This window comes from Otolemur garnettii, unplaced genomic scaffold (assembly GCF_000181295.1).
Source record: "Otolemur garnettii isolate 467f Iridium unplaced genomic scaffold, OtoGar3 scaffold00090, whole genome shotgun sequence".
In the NCBI taxonomy this organism is placed as follows: domain Eukaryota; kingdom Metazoa; phylum Chordata; class Mammalia; order Primates; family Galagidae; genus Otolemur; species Otolemur garnettii.
In genome coordinates this window covers 168,199-184,315 of record NW_003852485.1, presented here as the reverse complement: position 1 = coordinate 184,315, position 16,117 = coordinate 168,199, and positions in this window count along the sequence as shown.

The window sequence follows — 16,117 nt, the reverse complement described above, 5'->3', positions numbered from 1 at the left end:
CTCTGTAAAAGGCCTGGTGGGAGGCCTGAGGCATAATTTTCTCAAGGAAGTTTCCCATTTGAGACAGAAGTTACATTGCCAAATGATTAGATGACAGTAGGCATTTTGATCTCAATCTGATCAGTCTGGTTACTAACATGGTTATCTACCCCTTAGTTCCAATGGAATCAACATGTATTGTGTTATTTTGTATTTTGGAACATGCGCTTATTCCCCCCAACCCATTTTATTTAATTATGGTTGCTTTCCAACCATGTAGCAAACCTGAGATTGAAAATCATATTTACTTATTTATTTTTCTACCCAGATACCTAGAATAGGGCTCAGTAGATTTTATTTGATAGACTCAATAACTGCTTAACTGACTTACAAAACGAGATTATGAAAAGTGATAATATGGACTCTGGTGGTCAGCACGATTGCAATCCAACATACTTCTAGCCACAGCAATGTAGAAGGGCTGTGTGGTAAAAGTGAACTCAAATTCTTTTTATTTTTAGAGATAGGGCTTCACTCTGTCACCCAGGCTGGAGTGCAATGGCCCCATCATAGCTCACTGTAACCTCCAACTCCTGGGCTCAAGATATCTGCCTGCCTCGGCCTCAAAAGTACCTGAGACTAGCCGTGTGAGCCACCACACTCAGCTATTTCTATTTTTTTTTATAGACATGATGTCTTGCTAGGTTGCTGAGGGTGATCTTGAACTCCTGGCCTCAAGTGATCCTCCTACTTTGCCTGTGGCTGACTTCAGATTCATTTTAATCATGTGCTTTATAAGCCGTCTCTTCTAGACACACAATGTGGAGGATGGAATGAACTCCTTTGGGCTGCATTCTTGTTTGGCCATTCTAAATAGCTTAGAACACGTTCTTTTTATATGGGCACAGCTTCCCTGGGCTCACTTTGTCTGTAGTGACCCTGACTTCTTGGAGGTTCCCAGGGTGGTGCTGCTCCTTCCTTCCCTCCTTTCACACTAATGGCACTGTTACTGGTGAGCTCCAGATGGATCAATGGCTAAGGAAATATTGTTTTCTGACCCTCTGAGCCAGGTGGAGAACATTGGCCTCCAAATTTGCAATAGAAATTTGTGGTAGTGAATTCCGACTGATTCAGAGCTATCAGCCTCCAGAAAAATCAAGTTTTCAGGGACTCAGACCCCAGAACAGCTATTTACCTCAATAAATACCAGGGTTTGTGGCTCTGAAACAAATTGATATTGTAGATATCATTTATATCTCAAACTGTTATTTTAATACAAGATGGACATTTGTACAAAGGAATTCTCCAGCCTGTAATACTGAGCCGTGTTTGGAATTCCCGTAAGCCTCATTACTTCTGAGCCTCAAATTAAATTCTTTGCTCCTACCTGAATGTGGTTGCCTGAGGGCTTTTTAAAAAATACATAAATTTCTTTTGCTGGTGGCTATTTTTTTAAATGGGCTTTAAAAACTCTAGAGTCTTAGGAATGTTGAACAGAAATGTAGGCAAACAGAAAAGCAAAGGAACATAAGGCAGTGTTTTAGGCAAATACATAGTAACATAAGGAAAGCTCCAAAATGAACACTGGTGCTACCTGGCAGTGCACATCCTGTGTTTCATTAAACCCCAAACATCTGAACAACGTTTCCTGGAAGTCATTGCCTTTAACTCCCAGAAGAATCTGCCTTTCTCTAAGTGACAGACAACATTATCCCCACGCCTGTGGAATCTGCTGCGAGCATTCAGCAACCAGAAAGGGAGAAATGAGATGGTGCCAGTAATAAGGAAACTCAAGCCATTTTGAAAAATGAGCAGAGATCAGATGAGCTTTTACTGGCAGGAACTGAGGAATCTTTTTGAAAATATGGTTCAGCATCATCATAATCTCAGGAGAATCCAAAGTGTTTCTAAACAAAAGAGCACAAATAAAATCTTACACAGATAACATATGGCCATACTAGTCTCCCCGGATATTCACTCTTTTTTCGGGGGGCATTAATGAACAATGGAAGATGTTTAAAGCAGGTTTATTGAATTGAACAGAAGTGAGCCACAGTTGCACAGCTCTTTTCTGAGGTCAGTTGTAGGAGCAAGAAATGGTGAGCCTGTAGCCATAATGGTGAAGTCTGATTGTCAGCGTTCAAAACAATCACAAGAAGGAAGTATCATTTTTCCCCCAAAGCGTCTGATCCTTTTGAAATGGGCAAAAATCAATTGGCTTAGAACTAAGATTTCTGGCTCAGCGCCTATGGCTCAAGCCGCTAAGGCGCCAGCCACATGCACCTAAGGTGGTGAGTTTGAATCCAGCCCAGGCCCGCCAAACAACAATGATGGCTACAACCAAAAAAATAGCCTGGCATTGTGGTAGGCGCCTGTGGTCCCAGCTACTTGGGAGGCGGAGGCAGGAGACTTGCTTGAGCCCAGGAGTTGGAGGTTGCTGTGAGCTGTGATGCCACAGCACTCTACCCAGGGCAACAGCTTGAGGCTCTGTCTCAAAAAAAAAAAAAAAAAAAAAGAACTAAGATTTCTAGTTATTGCTTTAGACTTTTAAAATCTCTCTTCAGCAGTACAAGGTTTAGTGGAGAAACTGCTCAGTGGCAGACATCCCAGAGCAAGAGATCAAAGCACCTAAGTAGTACTCTATTTCTTTTTTTTACATACTTTGCCATTTGTAGGCAGATGACCATTATATCAGTCAGGTTCCTTCCTGGAAACAGAGGGCACAATTAGCTGGGAATAGAATCTGAGTCTGGGGAGATCCGAATCCTGGGAAGAGGGGCTGCTGTGGAATGCAGCTGCAGCCAGCACCCTGACCGGGAGAGTGCAGTGGAAATAGATACCAGTCTCTCTCCGTGCCCTCTGATCTCAACTGGTGAATTCCAGGGATTGGACCCACATGGAGGCCAGAGGACAAGGCAACCTACTTATGTAGTAAATTCAAGCCAGTCTTCCAGAGCAGAGAGCAAGACAGGAGATAAATGAGGGGTAGCCAACAAAAGCAAACTAGCCCAACCATGCTCCAGGAACAACAGACCATAACAGTGCAGCATGTGTGTATAATGCTATTTTTTTAGAAAAAGCAACTTATAACAAATAGACATTTATTCTTTCCTTTCTCTATAAACTCTCATAATACGCCTTCACGAACAGTTCTGTTGAGGAATGTTCAAGCATGCAGGGTAATATTTTATGCCTTCCGGTTGCTTTGCTTCTCTTCTACCTCCAAAGAGTAGAGCACAATATATATGAATGTATTTTCAGACTTTCCTGTCTACCTTTTGGTCTCTTTTAACATAAATTCACTGGTAATAAAGTCTGCAAGGTTGTACATTCTGGCCTTGGCTAGGAAATTAGCAGGTTCCCATAACCACAGTTAATGATGCTGGTAAGAGCTTGCAGCCAAAACTTACTCCTTGGTCCCCTATGTTAGTGTCTCAAAGAGGACGGCAATCTAGAACTTGGTGTAGGACATAGAAAGTGGGATTTCAAGGCTGTTGTGGAGGGAGGTAGATGGCTGGCTTGAAGAGGAATGCGAGATTGACTTGGCTGCTCAACAAACATTCGCGAACCCTTATTCAACCCTAGACAGTTTGCTAAGTTTAAGAAACATGAAAATAGAACAAGACATGAGAAATAGACAAGTACTTCCAGGAACTGCAACTTAATGTGATAAGTGCTTTCATAGAGAAGCGAATAAAGCTCTGTGATACCATGAAGCAAAGTGTCTGGGAATAAAAGAAGAATTCACAGAAAAGATGACAAGTGAACTAGGTCATGACAGAGTAGGGATTTGTTTAGAGTATGGCCTGGAAAAAGACATGTTTTGGCGGCCATTGTGACTATGATTGTTTGGGGTGAGTGTTAGGAGAGAAGGTGAGACCAGACAATTGGGACCAGTTGGAAAAGTCTTTCTTATCTGCCATATTTTGAGGTTTAGTTTAAACATAACACATGGTACCATTTGATCTTAACTTCCAATCTCACCTTGTTTGGGGAACAAATATCTTCCATCTTCTTTGATGATCCCGGTTCATCATTCTTTCCTACCCCTATGCAGATTTGCATTAATTTTGTGGGAGTCATTAACTGCTCAATGTTTAGACTTGAGTTTAAACTTAGATTTAGATAAACCTTATGCATTACATTTCTATTGACCAAGCTATTTCTATCACCAATTTACTATTCCACTGATTCAGTTCCTTTTGGAAAGACATCTGGAGAACACTTAGAGAACTAAAAATAGACCTGCCGTTTGACCTGCAATTCCTTTATTAGGTATATTCCCAGATGACCAAAAATCACATTACAGCAAAGATATTTGTGTCAGAATGTTTATTGCAGCCCAATTCATAATTGCCAGGTCATGGAAGAAGCCCAAGTGCCCATCAATCCACGAATGGATCAACAAACTGTGGTATATGTGCACCACGGAATACTATGCAGCCATAAAGAAAGACGGAGACTTTACGTCCTTCATGTTCACATGGATGGAGCTGGAAAATGTTTTTCTTAGCAAAGTATCACAGGAATGGAAGAAAAAGTACCCAATGTACACACCTCTATTATGAAATTAATTTAAACCTTTTATATGAAAGCTATAACATAATAACAGCCTAAGAATACAGGGAGGGGGAGGGCGAGGGGAGGGGGAAATGGGTGGAGGGAGGGGGGTTGGAGGGATCACTTCTGTGGTTTATCTTACAAGGGTACAAGTGAATCTTTCTAAGAGTAGAATATGAACGTTTTAACACAATAACTAAGAAAATGACATGAAGGCTATGTTGACCAGTTTGATGGAAGTGTTTCAGATTGTGTGTGAAAACACCGTACTGTACTCCAGAAGTGCGTTAATGTACATAGTTACCATTCTTTTAAAAAAAAAAAGAAATTAGAGAATTACTATAGACAAATTTAAAGTTGAAAAAAAAAATTCTTTGCAAATTGTAAGCTACAGTTGGCAAACCAGGAAAGGTTTGCCCGCAGGTCTCTCACTTTCTTCTCTTTGGGCATGCTGTGATTTTTTTGCCTGGGATAGTCTTAGGGAAAAAGCAAGTTGCACAAGTAACTCATAATTTTGATAGAAAAGAAAGCAGCTCTCAGATTGTTTGGTACCTGAAAGTAGAACGAAATATTTCTTCTACTTTTAGAAGTGGTTTCCCCTTCACTTTATCAAACTTTTCTGAAAGCTTGGAACTTTTTCTTTAGTAAAATACTGCCTTATCTGGGCAGGAGTTTAAGCAGCTTTCATCATGTTAAGTGGCATAGCTCTTCCGTACCAGACCATTTTCCAACACTAACGTCATCGATCAGTTACCAGGAAAGCAGAATTAACCAGATCCTGCAACTTGCCTCAATTACTCATGTATATGGAACAGAAACTCCTCAGAACATTCCTGTTTCTAAGAATAACCTTCAATAAAGATGCTTTGGGAGATGATGGGGATGCATACATAATAATTATTCACATCCTATGCCATTTAGAATTTTTATTCACTTGTTTGTATTATGTAAAAAATTATTGACTATGACTGAGAAGAGAATCAATCTGGTTAACTCTATTACGAAGTTTCTATTATAAATGAATTAAAAATATTTGAGGCCTATTACATTTACACATTTAAAAGTACTATTTATATTAATACATTGTTTTATTTCATTTTAATGCTTAAGAGATTCCATGAATAAGACAGAACATAAGTTTTATTCCCATTTTTATAGGTGAGGAAAATGAATCTCATAGAGCAGTGGAAATTTGGTCAAGGTTGCTCAAGTGCATTGTGTAATAGAAACTTGAACTTCACTCTTTGGCTCTAAGGCGCTCATGTTCTGCCTTGTGTAGCTTTGAATAAAGATGACATTTGTGATTTGCCAGGAAAAGGGCATGAATGCAGAGCTGCTAGGGAGGTCATATGTTTATCAGGGTCCAGTCATACACTCTCCTGGATCTCTTGGTGATCAATTGTCCACAATGGTGAGGGGACTGAATGTATCAGACTGTGGTCTGAGGTAAAGAAAGAAAGGAAGGCTGATATTTAAACAAGGGAAGAAGCACATGAGCAAAAATCATGCTGGAGAAAGTTGTGATCAAGTTTAACAATTCGACACTTCATGAGCTTATACTGTGTGCCAGGACCACTGCCAGGAGCTATTAATAGAGATGAAAGGCAGTCTCTGCTCTGGAGAAACTCACAGTTTGGAGGGGGAGATAATTAGAAGACAGCGTGACAAATGCAATATGCAAAGGGTGTGATGGGAGCCCATGGTTAGAAATCTACACTCCAGCTGGAGCTAGGGAATAAGACTGGGGGAGGGAACTGGAAAATGCTTTCTGGAAAGGGTAAATCTCAGCAGAATCTTGAAGAAGTAGAAGTTAGCCTAGTAAACTAGGAATGGAAAAGAAAGGACTTTTCACATTCAAAAGTTTGTTGGTGAGTGATAGCATGGGAGGTTCAGCCTGTTTCCAGTGTGACCCCACTGGGTTTGGGATGTGGAAGGAGATGAAGTTGGAAATAGACAGGGCCAGACAATGAAAAGTAAATGCCAGATTAAGTAAGGAGTTTGTATTTTATTCAGCAGAAAAGAGAGAGTATACCAGGTATTTTTCAAATTGAGATAAAATTTGCATACCATAAAACTGATCATTTAAAATGTACATATAATTCAGTGGCATTTAGTACATCTGCATGATGGGCAATCATCACCTAGTTTCAAACATTTCATCACCTGAAAGGAAACACATTAAGCAGTCACCCCCCCCCCAATCTCTTTCTCCTTCAGTCCCTGCCAACCTCAAATCTACTTTCTAATATTCTAGATATTTCATATAGATTACCTTAGTGTCTGCTTCTTTCACTTATATAATGATGTTTCTTATATAATGCTTCATGCATGTTATAGTATGTATCAATACCTCTTTCCTTTTTATGGCTGAATAGTATTCCAAATGTATGGATATACCACATTTTGTTTATCCATTGAAAAGGTCATGGATGTAGGGGTTGTTTCCACCTATTGGCTATTGTGAATGGTGCTGCTATGAATATGTTTTTATAAGGTTTTGTTTGAATACCTGCTTCCAACTCTTTGGGTACATAATTAGGATGAATTGCAGGGTTGTATCATAATTCAATGTATAACTTTTTGAGGAACTGCCACACTGTTTTCCACACTGGTAGGACTATTTTGCTTCCCCATCAGCAGTATGTGAGAATTCTAATTTATCCACAGCCTCATCAATACTTGTCATTTTACATTTTAGAAAAATATAGTCGGCTCGGCGCCTATAGCTCAACCGGCTAAGGCGCCAGCCATGTACACCTAAGGTGGCGGGTTCGAATCCCCAGCCCGGACCCGCCAAACAACAATGACGGCTGCAACCAAAAAAAAAAAAAATAGCCAGGTGTTGTGGCGGGTGCCTGTGGTCCCAGCTACTTGGGAGGCGGAGGCAGGAGACTCGCTTGAGCCCAGGAGTTGGAGGTTGCTGTGAGCTGTAATGCCACGACACTCTACCCAGGGGGACAGCTTGAGGCTCTGTCTCAAAAACAAAAAAACAAAAAAACAAAAATAGAAAAATATAGTCATCCTGTTGGGTGTGACATGGTATCTCATTGCAGTTTTGATTTATATTTCTCTATTGATTAGTGACATTGAATGTCTTTATATGTGCCTCTTGGCCATTTTTATATCTTCTTTGGAGAAATTATAGTTAAGTTCTTTACTTATTCTTAAATTGAATTGATTGCCTATTTATTGTTGAGTTGTAGGAGTTCTTTATATATTGTGGATGCTAGACTCTCATCTAGCATATATCTACATATATAATTTGCAAATATTTTCTCCCATCCTGTGGGTTATCATTTCACTCTTTTGTTAGTGTTCTTTGATGCACAAATAGTTTTAGTGTTAAGTTTATCTGTTTTTATTATTGTTGCTTGTGCTTTTAGTGTCATATTTGAGATTAGCACCAAATCCAAGGTTGCTAATACTTACCCCTATGTTTTCTTATAAGACTTTAAGAGCTCTTACATTTAAGCCTTTGATCCATTCTGAGTTATTTTTTTGTATGTGGTCTAATATCTTAGACCTTATGGGAAGGCATGACTTCAGTGCTTAGCCAAACTTGACCTCTTTTTTTGTATTAGGGATGAAGATCTCATTATGTTGCCCAGAAATGCTTCTTTCTCCCAGCCTCCTGAGTATCTGGGACCACAGCCATGTGTCCCTGGCCCGGCTCAGGCCATTTTTCAACCTGTTTTAGCCTTCAGTTCCTGCTCATTCAGAGTCTGAAGTTCAGTAAAAGGTGACGGTTTAGGGTCTTCTCAGGACTCTTCCTAGCATTCAGCCAGCTCTAGGGATATTTGTAGTTTTATTGATTTCCCAGTATATATTGGAACTTTTTCAAAAGCCTTTATATTTTCATGTATCTCCTTTCTATATTCCTTTCTTCACAGGCTTTTCAGTCTGTCTATTGCTTGTCCTGATTACCATCCCTTACCTCAGGTTCCTATGGCTAGTACTGTTAAATGCTTTTGGCACATGTTGATCAGGAAGCCTTCCCAGCTCTGGGAATCCTCTGTGTCAAACAAAACAAAGGCAAGTCTTTGCACCTTCAGGGAGCCTCAAGGAGGTTGAAACAGACAACCTTAATTCTTCGAGAATAATATCTATAGTGGCTCCTTCAGCAGTAGCAGCCTGCACCAGGCAGTGTGTTCCCATCTTCACAGCCACTACTGCTCTGAGATGGTAGATAAACAATCCAAAGTACTAAAATGCTCTCTTACCACAGTGCAGCAGCTTCTTTCACCATTAAGCTCTTGTAAAGAGCTTTCACCTAGCCCTTGTAAATTCTTGACTAAATTTCAGCATTCCCCAAAAGTTGATTCTGACAATTTATACTAGCTTATTAGTCACATTTTAAAAATTGTGTTTAATTTTTTTTACTGTGTTTATGTATTTAACACACACTTTTAATCATTTTACTTTTACTTATTTCTTATATTATGGGGATATACACATTTTAGTTACATAATTTGCTTTTGTACACTTTAAGTCAAAGATAAAAACGTGCTTTTCACTGATTTTAGAGTGTACCATTTAGTGGTTAATTACATTCATATTACAGTGCAACCATTGCCACTATTTATTAGTTGCTTTTATAAAGAGATGGAGCCCTGGAATTCCCTACTCTGCCATTTTCAGTGATGTCACTTTCTACTTCAGGTCTTTGAGGAGGGACATAGTATGGTATGATGTGTTAGAAAAATTAAGGGATTAGTCACAAAAATTTTATCAATAGTAAAACACTTGTTAAAATATAGAATACATTGGACTTTTCAGTACTATTTTTGCTGTTTCCCATGAATTTATAATTACCTCCAAGTATAAGTTAAAAAATACATAATAATGTACGTCAAGCTCTTATATATGTTAATGTAGATATTTGAAGGGGAGAAATCTAACTTTAAAATAGAAGTTGAAGCCAGAGATGAAGAAATACAGAAATAGTATATATAGTTTCTAAAGACAATCCTGGGTCATGCATGCCATGGCACTAAAAAGTAACCAGGAAATAATCATGCTGAGTGTTGAACAAGCCCAGAAGAACATATGGCTTGATTAGAAATAATAATAAAAAAAAAAGATTTAGTTAGAATGGGCTTTCAAAAGATGCTATTACAGCCTGATTTGATTATATATTCACTTTTCAAGCAAGTTTGGCATCATGTACATAAAATATACTCGGACACACATATGCACAAACTTAAGAACAAAGAAAACTAGAATGAAAATAAATACTGACTAAAGGAAATGATTTAAAAAACACTCTAAGGATTATAAAGGATGAAAAAAAGAAAATGCCTTTCCTTTATTTTCTGATATTTAGTAAATGGAGAACTTCACCTCAAAGTGGAAAAAGACAGATTGACAAGAAAAAAAGGCATGTAAGTTTTTTATTCAATGTTAGTATTTTTTTTTTTTTCCACATGTATGGTGGTCTCACAGAAAAGAAAGTAAAAACCCAAAGAAGCAGTTAGGCCTAAGAGCTTATATACCATTTTAACAAAGAGTGATAAATTTGCAGAGAAGTGACAAGATTAAAGGAAAAGGATTCAGCATGTCTGTGACACTGTTTCTCAAAAGCAACTGAAAAAGGCACCAAGATAGTTTCGGCTTTACTTTCATCTTTAAAATTGCATACAGCTGCATTAATTGTGGAATTTTATTACCATCTATAACTTAACCTGGATGAGACTTAGCTTTGTATCCTCTTCAGGACAGAAACACATATTAGAAGGAAGTGGGACTGGATGGTATGAGCCACTGACCACATATATTATTATGTGAAATATTCCTATTCCTCCTATTATTAGATGAAATATTCTGTTTTTATCTGTTCCTTTGTCAGTTCTATTATACCAAAGAAAGAATGAGAAAAACAAAAATGAAACCTTAGGCTTGGTGCCCATAACAGAATGGTTGCAGGGCCAGTCACATACACCATGGCTGGTGGGTTCAAACCTGGCCCGGGCCAGCTAAACAACAATGACAACTGCAACAAAAAAGTAGCCAGGCATTGTTGCAGGCACCTATAGTCCTAGCTACTTGGGAGGCTGAGGCAAGAGAATTGTTTAAGCCCAAGAGTTTGAGGTTGCTGTGAGCTGTGACACCTCAGCACTCTACTAAGGGTGACATGGTGAGACTCTGTCTCAAAAAAGAAAAAACAAAACCTTAGAGATCATTTTATGCCAACTCTATAATTTTGCAGATGAAAAAAATGAGACCCAGAATATTTAAGAGACCTGTTCCAAATCCTGTAGCTAATTAATGGCTAATCTTAATTCTGGTTTTGGGCCCTTTTCAGACATTTAATTAATTTACTTATATCTCCCTTTGTCCCAAAGAGAATCTCAAGTTGTACTGAGATAAAAATATATATAACAGAATACAATAAAAAGTACGAAATATGAAGCACATAGAAAGTAAGGAGCATCACATCAAGGAGCCAGGATTTCAGCACATAAGAGTAGCAAATTTAGATATCTGAAGTGTGAGCAAAGGTTTAATCTGTGATTGAATCTAATTTTCAGGTGTTTGGTTAATGAATTTAATTTCAATTTTTATATGTTCAAAAGAGTTTCTTTATATTTTACCACACTAATAATAACAATCACAATAACAATAAAGAGCTATTTAGGTTTAAAAAATGGCTTAGCAGAATAATGTTATCTTAAAAGGTATTTCTTTAAAATTCAGAAAGCCCAATAAATTGAAGGGACCTCATGGAAAGGTGAGGTGGCTAGGGCAGCAGTGATTTGTTAGGGGAAGAAGTAACACTGTACTTGAAGGGTTGGGAGTACAGGTGCCAATACCTGGAATTAAACCCAGGTTAGCATTTTTCAGTTGGGGCTGTCTACGCATGTCAGAACTCACGTGTCAGCTGGAGGCTGCCAAGATGATTTGGGGAGGGAGTGGACATGCCAAGCAGCAGTTTGACTTTGTGATTAATTTATAAAGTGGCAAATAAAACTGCCTGTCAAGAGCCAAATAACAGAAATAAAGGGAGCACCAAGTATAAATTATAAGCTTTGTATTTCTATAAAATGTATTCTGAAAATTAATAACTTTTTTCTTCTAGCCACCTAGCTCCTTCCTGCACATTAATTTTTTTCCTAGAATGCAATTTGATGTTCTCTCCAACCTGTTCTACTAATTGCAATTAAACCCTGGGGAAGTTATCTTTTCAACTGCCAGAAAATAAGTTAGTGCCCAAGGGAATGGCAAAGCTGGAAATGTGATGTGAGTAATCATCAGACCAGTTTTTTCTCCTCCAAGACAAAAGAAGGGCTGGGAAGATGGGATCACCCACAAGTCTCACACAGGAAGCTCTGGTGTTCATTTTCCCAAGAAAATAATTGTTCTGCATTCTTTGGATCATCTGACAAACTGCTTTCTGGTGTATTGATTTGCTGCCACACTGAAAAAGTAATAAATCAATAACCAGCTTTGTTTAGAAAGTAGGGAAAAGTAGTGTTAGCTTGAGGAACCACAGAAGACTTTTGAAAAGGGATTAAGTTCTTGAAAGAAAAAAACCCATGATGAATGTGGGAGAACCTTTTAAAAACCTGAAGAGAAGCCAAATAATAGGAATTGGAAAGAAACTTACATATGATTAGTCCCAGGGCAGTCTTATTTTGGATAGGTTTGTATTGCAGGCAAGATACTAGGAATCCACGACTATCCTGGAGTAATGGTCTGTAGACCAGATAAGGTGGTCAGACATGAGCACCTGGGTGGGAATGATAGAGTCACAAAACACATCATAGTATAAAGGAAGAAAAAGCTTTGTCATCACAGAGAGATGCTTCTGAATCTCAGCTTTGTCACATACTATCTGAGCTTGACTGAGGGAATTACTTAGACTCTCTGAGCCTCCATTTCTTTATCTGTAAAACTGAAATAACAAGTTTCCCCTCAGTTCTCTTACAAAGATAATATAATATCTCAAAAGTGTCTGATACATGATTATTGATAAATAGTAGCTATTATTGTCAACAAGAGGACATTAGGAGCCCTGGGGATAAGATTAGAGAAGAATTTCTGGAAGAAGGTGTAAGAATTCTTTCAGTTGATTGAGTGGTTCTAAATTACAGAGAAGCTCCGAAGTTAAGAAAAGCACACGCTCTTGATCTCGAATGGTCCCCGATCATATGTACCCTAATATTAATCCAAAATGAAATAAAAGGAAAGCACATGCTAAGTTGCTAGAATCATGGGAGGGAATTTGAGGCTAAGTCACTGAAGGGAAGTCAATTATTTATTTGAGGAAAACAGTGTCTAATTTATCAGTAGAAAACTGTTTGGCATTTGTGGGAAATGAGAAAAAAGTCAGGTCAAAATATAAAATTGCGGAAACCATTAACCAGATGAAACGGGACACTGGGTGGCATATGGGGGAGGGGACAGTGTGCAATAAATAGTCTTGATATAATTGGAGAAAGATGGGTAACAAATAAAATATCTACACTGGAGTTCAGGGGCTTATATCATTCTTTGTAAGGGAAAAAATGAAATGACCTCAAAAAGTCTTCTAAGCAAATATTTTTCTAAAATCACTGTCAGCATAATTCCATAATTATAAAAAAATTAAAATAAAGTGCCTGAACAGGGTATCGAAAAGCAGTAAGAAATTTAAAACTTCAATTATCTTCCTGGCAGTTGTCAGGCTGCCTAATTGAGGATGAAATGCAGAGATGAGGTTTAAGGGTGAGACAAATGACTAATTTTAACAAACCAGAAAAACTCCTGCATGGCAGAGAGTGTTTACATCATGAAGAAGAACCAGTTTAGTCCAGTATTTATGATTAATCTTTTAGGTAATCATAGCATAATTAAGTCCAACATTTTAAAGGCAGGATAAAGCCAAAAACACCATTTTAGATAAAGTTCAAGCACTTATCAGAAAAAACTTGGCTGAAATAGATTTTACAATAAATTTTTTAAAGCCAAAAGACTGATTAAAAACATTAATGCAAACATATGAAAATTGTTTGCCACAATAAATGAAAATGTCCAGGTGTTAAGGATGAACTAGAAATTAAGTGACCTAAAAATTCTGGAAGCATATTGCAAAGTTTTCTGAAATCAGTAATAACAAGATTATTTTAACCATATAGTATCAGCAAGCTATGTAGATAAGAAAAAGTTATATGTGGAAGAAAGAGAAATAATGTAAATCTGGTGATTTCATTTATTTTTTTCCTGAATAGTTTTAAGGAAAATTGCTTGAAAATGTTCCATAGTCTTTTTTTTTTTTTTATTTCAAAGTAAGATGTTAGGGAACAATGTCAAGGATGCATTTCATTTCCAAATTGATATTGGAAATACACAGTTGTGAGCTATGAAGGAAAAAGTCAGGCACAGCAAGATAACTGAAAGTGGCTGATGCTCACCCAACATCTGTGAATAGACTTCGGAGATGGCCATTGTTAAGGACATAATACCATGTTTACCCCCAAATAAGACACTGTCTTATATTTGTTTTTTCTCAAGAAGACACACTAGGGCTTATTTTCAGGGGATGTCTTCCTCTCTGCGCTGAAATGCATGGTGTGGCTATGCAGATACACTGCGTAGCCATGCCCATCACTAGGTCTTATTATCAGGGTAGGGCTTATAGTTAACAAATGCATAGAAATCCTGCTAGGGCTTATTTTTTGGGTAGGTCTTATTTTCGGGGAAACGCGGTACCAGCTGTATATTAGGACACTGTGCCAGTGGTTGCTGTGCAGCTTTGAATGCTATGGGGGTAGTGACTGAAGCCTTCTGTTAAGCCTGTTAAGTCTGTGATGAAAAGGATTCCCAATGCCTAAGAAGTATCTTTTGGCAGAGAAAGTTGATAATATAAAAAAAAACTGATTAGTCTGCTAGTAATTTCTAGAAATATTTTTAATATAATTTCTTTAATCATGAGAGTAGTATACACTCACTGAAAGAAAAGGAAATACAGGCAGTAAAAAGAAGAAAATAAAAATGTGTTATCATTCTACTACCCAGCAATACCATGATAACATCTGGAAGTATGTGCGTTCAGATATCCCCTCATACATATATTTTCTGTTCTTTTGTGTATTTTGTATAAAAGTGAGCTAGTACTATTTTTTAGTTTTCATTTTTCACTTAAAAACATGAAATACAAATATTTCCACATCAAAAAATATACTTACATATTATTTTTAACGGTGATAATGCCTGGATATTACATAGTTTAATCTTCTGCAATTTAATATGTAAATTACATTAAGTTGCATAATTTAAATAAATTATTTACATTTAAAACCATTTAAACATTTGAGTCTCAGCATGTTCTTTATCACATTAATCCATACACATTTCTGAATCCTACTTTCAGGGTATAATATTAAGCTCTGTGTGGTATCTGACTTATCAGAGAATGATAGAGAATTTTTACCCATTCATGAGAAGGAATTTTAGAGCCTTGGTACCCAATATCTCACTGTTAAAAACAATGCTAAGCCAAACATCTTCACTTGATTATTATTATTTTTGGCCTTTTTTTATTTTTTATTAAATCATAGCTGTGCACATTAATGCAATTATGGGGTACAATATGCTAGTTTTATATACAATTTGAAATACTTTCATCAAACTGGTTAACATAGCCTTCACTGCATTTTCTTAGTTATTGTGTTAAGATATTTATTTTCTACCCTTGGTAGATTTAACATGTACCCTTGTAAAATGCACTGTAGGTGTGGTCCTGTCAATTACCCATCTTCCCCCCTGCTCTTTCCTCTCTCTCCTCTTTCCCCTTCATCTTGGGCTATAGATGGGTTATAGCTTTAATTTGGAAGTGTGGGTGCTTATAAATTAGTTTCATAGGGAGGGGGGAGGTTTTGAAAAAGGAGGGACCATACCTCTGGGGCATATGACAAGGGTACAAGTCAAATCTGTCAAGTGTAGAACCTAGATGTTTGGGCACAATAATCAAGTAAATGAGGTGAAAGCTATGTTGATTGGTTTGATCTAACCCTGTCAGATTGTATAAAAAATAATCAGCACATTGTACCCCACATATGCATGAATGTATTCATGATCTATGTATATTTGACTTAATAAATAAAAAATTAGTTTCATAGTAGGGCTGAGTACATTGGATACTTTTTTCTTCCATTCTTTAAATAATTTACTAAGAAGAATATATTCCAGCTCCATCCATGTAAACATGAAAGAAGTAAAGTCTCCATTTTTTTAAAGGCTGTATAATACTCCATGGTGTACATATACCACAATTTATTAATCCATTATTCATGGGTTGATGGGCACTTGGGTTTCTTCCATGACTTAGCAATTATGAATTGGGCTACTGTAAACATTCTGTTGCAAATATCTCTGTTATATAGTGATTTTTGGTCCTCTGGAAAAATAGAGGAATTGTAGGATCCAATGGCAGGTCTATTTTTAGATCCCTAAGTGATCTCCAAACATTTTTCCAAAAGGAACGTATTAGTTTGCATTCCCACCAGCATTGCAGAAGTGTTCCCTTTCTCCATATCCACGCCAACATCTATAGTTTTGGGATTTTGTGATGTGGGCTAATCTTACTGGAGTTAGATGATAT